Source organism: Cebus imitator, unplaced genomic scaffold (genome assembly GCF_001604975.1).
Source record: "Cebus imitator isolate Cc_AM_T3 unplaced genomic scaffold, Cebus_imitator-1.0 Scaffold105, whole genome shotgun sequence".
NCBI classification, from domain to species: domain Eukaryota; kingdom Metazoa; phylum Chordata; class Mammalia; order Primates; family Cebidae; genus Cebus; species Cebus imitator.
In genome coordinates this window covers 6,040,871-6,046,660 of record NW_016107420.1, presented here as the reverse complement: position 1 = coordinate 6,046,660, position 5,790 = coordinate 6,040,871, and the positions used below count along the sequence as shown (strand labels likewise).

The following is a 5,790-nucleotide window of genomic DNA, read 5'->3' as shown; positions in this document are numbered from 1 at the left end:
CTTTTTTCTTTTTTTTTAAGTTGGGGTTTCACCAAGATGGCCAGGCTGGTCTTGAACTCCTGACCTCAGGTGATCCACCCATCTCAGCCTCCCAAAGTGCTAGGATTACAGGCGTGAGCCACCGTGCCTGGCCATTTTTCCTTTTTTTAAAGCCTAGTGGTAAGCACTCTAAAATTTGGCAAAGAGAACTCCAGTGAGTCATGTTATTCCGTTTCACCTCCCTACTTCTAGATTTATAGACAATTTTATACATTCAGTTAACTGCCAATTCATGGTTCTTTGTTGATTATAAAACCAGTATTAGAGATTTTAGACCTTTGAAGCCATGCATGGTAGCATGTGGCTGTAGTTTCAGCTCCTTGGAAGACTGAGGCAGGAAGTTGAACCTAGGTGTTTGAGGCTGTAGTGCCCTATCATAGTGCCTGTGAATAGCCACTACATTCTAGCCCGGGCAATATAGTAAGATCCCTTTTCTAAAAAAAATTGTTATAAAAATAGAACTTTAAAAACTGTCAAGGTAAATCTTAGGAACTTTAATTGCAAATGACCTGTGAAAATATTTAACCGTTAACCTATTGGTGCCTTCATTCTCCAGTCTTCCCTGGAGATTGAGAACACTGATACTAGAGGTATGGTGTGGTTCATGGGAATTTCAGTTTTGCTGGTGTCTCGTGTAGGCAACTCTTTCTGTCTTTGGATGGAATCCATTCTGCATTGGCAGGAAGACCATCTTTCAGACCTAGAATAGTGTAGTAACCATGCTGTCTTCCCAGTACTGAGTCCGCACTGTGTTCTCCCACAATTCCTTTTTTTAAAGAGATGGGATCTCTCTGTGTTGCTCAGGCTGGCCTTGAACTGCCGGCCTCAAGTGATTCTCCTGCTTTTCAAAGTGCAAGGATTATAGACTTAAGCCACAGTCCTTGGCCTCTCCTACAACTTCTATTTGCAGTTCAATAACTTGGATGATTGAGATAAAAGAGATTGTGAGGCCTGTGTATGATGGCTCACGCCTGTAATCCCAGCACTTTGGGAGGCTGAGGCAGGTGGATCATGAAGTAGGAGTTTGAGACCAGCCTGACAAACATGTTGAAAACCCGTCTCTAATAAAAATACAAAAATTAGCCAGGCGTGGTGGCAGTGGCCTATAATCCCAGTTACTCAGGAGGCTGAGGCAGGAGAATCACTTGAACCTGGAAGGCAGAGGTTGCAGTGAGCTGAGATTGGGCCACTGCACTCCAGCCTGGGTGACAGAGCAAGACTCTGTCTCAGAAAAAAAAGAGAAAGATTGTGGTATAGAAACGTACCATTTTGAGAGACTTGGGTTCTAGTGCAGGTATTGTTACTAACTAGCTAGTTGACTTCTGGCAAGATTTCTAGGCATTATAAATGAGTAACATGGATAGACCCATTTCTTCTGGTTCATAATACCAGAGTGCCGCTTATAACCTGACTGCCTTGGCTTCTGTTTATTTGTTTAATATAATTTATTTAAATAAATAAATTTTGCTTTAATTTATTTAAATAGGCAGGTAGATCATCACTCTTGCTCTATTGCAGTGGTGAGATCATAGCTCACTGCCGCCTTGACCTCCTGGACTCAAGCAATCCTCCTGCCTTGGGATCCTAGGTAGTTGGGATGACAGGCATGCATGTCATCCCATGGAATTAGCCATGACTGGCTAATTTTATTTTATATTTTATTTTATTTATTTATTTTTTATTTTTTTGAGATGGAGTCTTGCTCTTGTCACCCAGGCTGAAGTGCAGTGGCATGATCGGCTCACTGCAACCTCCACCTCCTGGGTTCAAGCTATTCTTCTGCCTCAGGCTCCTTAATAGCTGGTGCCTGCCACCATGCTGGCTAATTTTGGTATTTTTAGTAGAGACGGGGTTTCACCATGTTGACTAGGCTGGTCTCAAATTCCTGATCTCATGATCTGCCCGTTTTGGGCTCCCAAAGTGCTGGGATTACAGGCATGAGCCACTGTGACCGGTCATGGGTAATTATTTTTATTTATTTTTTGTAGAGACAGGGTCTCCCTTTGTTGCCGGGGCTGGTCTTGAATGCTTGGGCTCAAGCTATCCTCCTGCTTTGGCCCCCCAAAGTGCTGGGACTACAGGTAGGTATAAGCTACCCTGCTTGGTGGCTTTCTATTTTATATATTTATTTATTTATTTTGAGATGGAGTTTCGCTTTTGTTGCCCAGACTGTAGTGCAATGGCGTGATTTCGGCTCACCATCCCCTCCACCTCCTGGATTCCATCAATTCTCCTACCTCAGCCTGCCAAGTAGCTGAGATTTCAGGCGTTTCAGGCATTTGCCACCATGCCCAGCTAATTTTTGCATTTTTAGTAGTGATGGGGTTTCTCCATGTTGGCCAGGCTGATCTTGAACTCCAGACCTCAGTCAATTCATTGCTCCAGCCTACCAAAGTGCTGGGATTACAGGCATGAGCCACCAAACCCAGCTGGGCTTTCTATTTTCTTTCTTTTTTTTTTTTTTTCCCAGACGGAGTCTTGCTCTGTCACAGAGGCTGGAGTGCAGTGGCTCAGCAATCTCCATGTACTGCAACCTCCACCTCCCCAGTTCAAGCAATTCCCCTGCCCCAGCCTCCTGAATAGTTGGGACCATGGATGCATGCAACCCCGCCTGGCTAGGTTTTTTCCTGTAATTTTAGTAGGGACTGGGTTTTACCATGTTGGCCAGTTTGGTCTTGAACTCCTGACCTCAGGTGATCTGTCTGTCTTGGCCTCCCAAAGTGCTAGGATTATGGGCGTGAACCACTGTGCCCCACCTGGCATCAGGCTTTTTCTTTGCTTTTTTTTGGAGATGTAATTTTGCTCTTGTTCCCCAGGCTGGAGTGCAATGGCTTGATCTTGGCTCACTGCAGCCTCCGCCTCCCAGGTTCAAGAGATTCTCCTGCCCCTGCCTCCCGAGTAGCTGGGATTACAGGCATATGCCACCATGCCTGGCTAATTTTGTATTTTTAGTAGAGATAGGATTTCTCAATGTTGGTCAGGCTGGTCTCGAACTCCCGACCTCAGGTGATCTGCCTGCCTCAGCCTCTCAAAGTGCTAGGATTACAGGTGTGAGCTGCCATGTCTGGTCAGGCTTTCTTTTTTCTTAAGCAAATTTGTAACATTAGGAATAAAGAAATAGGACCAGAGGTTGTTTAAAGTTCATAGTGAGCACCTCTAAATCTATTAGTGATTGTAATTTATTTATACAATATAAATTGTATAATTCTACAAAACAGGATACTCTGTGAGATAGATAATTATATTGAAACAACAGATTTAAATCAGGTCTATCCTGGTCAAACTTGGATTTACTGTCACTGTGTTAATGAAGTAAAGGAATTGCATCCACAAAATTTTGCCAAGAACTTTATTACTAGAATTAGAAACATAGGTAACACAGGGGAGAGTATTTCAGGACAGAAATTATGAATTTTCTCTACTGTACAACCTACATATCTAAGTGAGCCAGATTTTTGATGCCTCAGCCCTGGTGAGAAACTTTCTTCCACTTTTAGGATGATTTTGATCGTGTGTCGTTGTTTCTAGAAATCCAGGTAAGGCATTCTTTGTAGCCAAAGTTGCTGCCCACCCAAGGGGCCTGCTATCCTGAAATTCAGTCATGAGAACAGAAGGAACTTCTCCCATCTATTTCCTGACTTGGTACTTTATTTTGGAGACCTCTCTTTTTTCTTTTTGAGATGAAGTCTCATTCTTGTCACCCAAGCTGTAGTGCAATGACATGATCTTGGCTCACTGCTCACTGCAACCTCCGCCTCCCAGGCTCAAGCGATTCTCCTGCCTCAGCCTTCTGAGTAGCTGAGATTACAGGTGCCCACCACCATGCCTGACTAATTTTTTTAGTTTTAGTAGAGATGGGGTTTCACCATGTTGGCCAGGCTGGTCTTCGGCTCTAGACCTCAGATGATCCACCCACTTCGGCCTCCCAAAGTGCTGGGATTACAGGCATGAGCCACCGCGCCCAGTTTTTTGTTTTTTGAGACTGGGTCTCACCGTCACCCAGGCTGGAGTAGGTATACAGTGGCACACAATCATAGCTTACTGTAGCCTAGAACTCCTGGGCCCAAGTAATCCTCTTGCCTCAACCTCTCGAGTAGCTAGGACTACTGGCATGTGCCACTATGCCTGGCAAATTATTTTTATTTTTATTTGTTTAAATTTAATTTTTTTTTCTTTTTCAGCCTCCTAAAGCATATTTTTATTTTTTACATTTAAACATAGAGACAGGATCTTGCCGTGTTGCCCAGGCTGGTCTCAGAACTCTTGAGCCCAAGCTATTTTAATTTTTTTTTGTAGAGATGGGGTCTTCACTTTGGGAGGCTGAGGCGGGTGGATCACAAGGTCAAGAGATTGAGACCATCCTGGTCAACATGGTGAAACCCCGTCTCTACTAAAAATACAAAACATTAGCTGGGCTTGGTGGTGCGTGCCTATAATCCCAGCTACTCAGGAGGTTGAGGCAGGAGAATTGCCTAAACCCAGGAGACGAAGGTTGTGGTGAGCCGAGATCATGCCATTGCACTCCAGCCTGGGTAACAAGAGTGAAACTCCGTCTCAAAAAAAAAAAAAGAAAAACAAAAAGAGACAGGGTCTTACTATATTGCCCAGGCCTAGTCTTGAACTCTTGGCCTCAAAGGATCCTCCGTCTCAGCCTCCCAAAGTAATTCAGGTGTGAGCCTGGCCTTGCAGATTCTTTTTTTTTCCTCTTTTAAAGAATTTATTTTAAATCGATTACACCATATAGTATGTTTTATATACTGACATATAATTCCCTAATAAGATAAAGCAAAGACAGGAAAGTTTATCTTATTAGAAACAAGATACATCATCACTTACAGTCTTCAAACATTATTGCACTGTAACTTTCTTAATTTGACGAAGTATTCATGAAATAATCTGCAGGCTAGTTCTAATAGACAAATAATACTTGTAAGCATAATGTAGACATTACCGTCCTAAATTGTTTATTAGGTATGAATTTTACAAACTTAATTTATATTAATGGTAATGGTGGGGCTGGAGAATATTGCGCCGTCTCCAAGCTGCCCAGTGAGAACCTCCAATACTGTGGTAGTACTTACAGCCCTTTCTAAGGCCACGGCTCTTTGAGCCTGCAGATGTAAGTAAGCCCATGCATCTCTCTGTGTTTGTGGACTGGTTTAGGGATCCACTGGGTATTAGGATTTCTTCTGATGATAGCTTTATGGAATGGATCAATGAAGATAATCTCAAAAAATTTGTATGTGGAATCTTCACCAACCCAGTAAGAATTCAGGACTCTTAGATCCCCACAGTGGCATCCAGCTCACTCCTCTGCGACCGACTGAAGGCTTCGAGCAAACTTTAGCTGGTTAACACCATGATAGACAGGCTTGCCGTAAGTTGCACCCTGAGGAACTGGGCTTTTTCAGCCACCATGGCGAACACGAATCCTGTATATAACGTCACCTTGCTTGGCTTTGTAGCCCAGTTGGCATGCTTTGTCAGGCCGGGTAAGGTGGGGAGCCCTGTGGGGAGCAGAGAGTTATGGTACTGCCAGCAGCCGACCCTCAGAAGAAAGCGCATGACATGAGACTGCTTCTTTCTCCGTAGCTCCTGGATGTACTTGTATGCATCCATCTTGGCTTACCTGATGGCTGCTGCCAGACAGAAAGGGCGTAAATTCTTGGATTTATTAATCCCTTACCTGTGGTTATGGTTGTCTTTTGCCTATTAAACATCAGCATTCTAGTATAATTTCTTTTTTTTTTT

General features: G+C 43.5%; 1 protein-coding gene and 1 pseudogene across 7 annotated transcripts in view; one reads left to right on the top strand and one right to left on the bottom strand.

Moving 5' to 3' along the window:
- Positions 1-5,790, top strand: part of LARP1B (La ribonucleoprotein 1B) — a 182,403-nt gene that overhangs the window by 4,333 nt on the left and 172,280 nt on the right. The gene's annotated exons all lie outside the window — the stretch shown is intronic.
- On the bottom strand, positions 4,746-5,758 carry LOC108310601 (annotated as a pseudogene).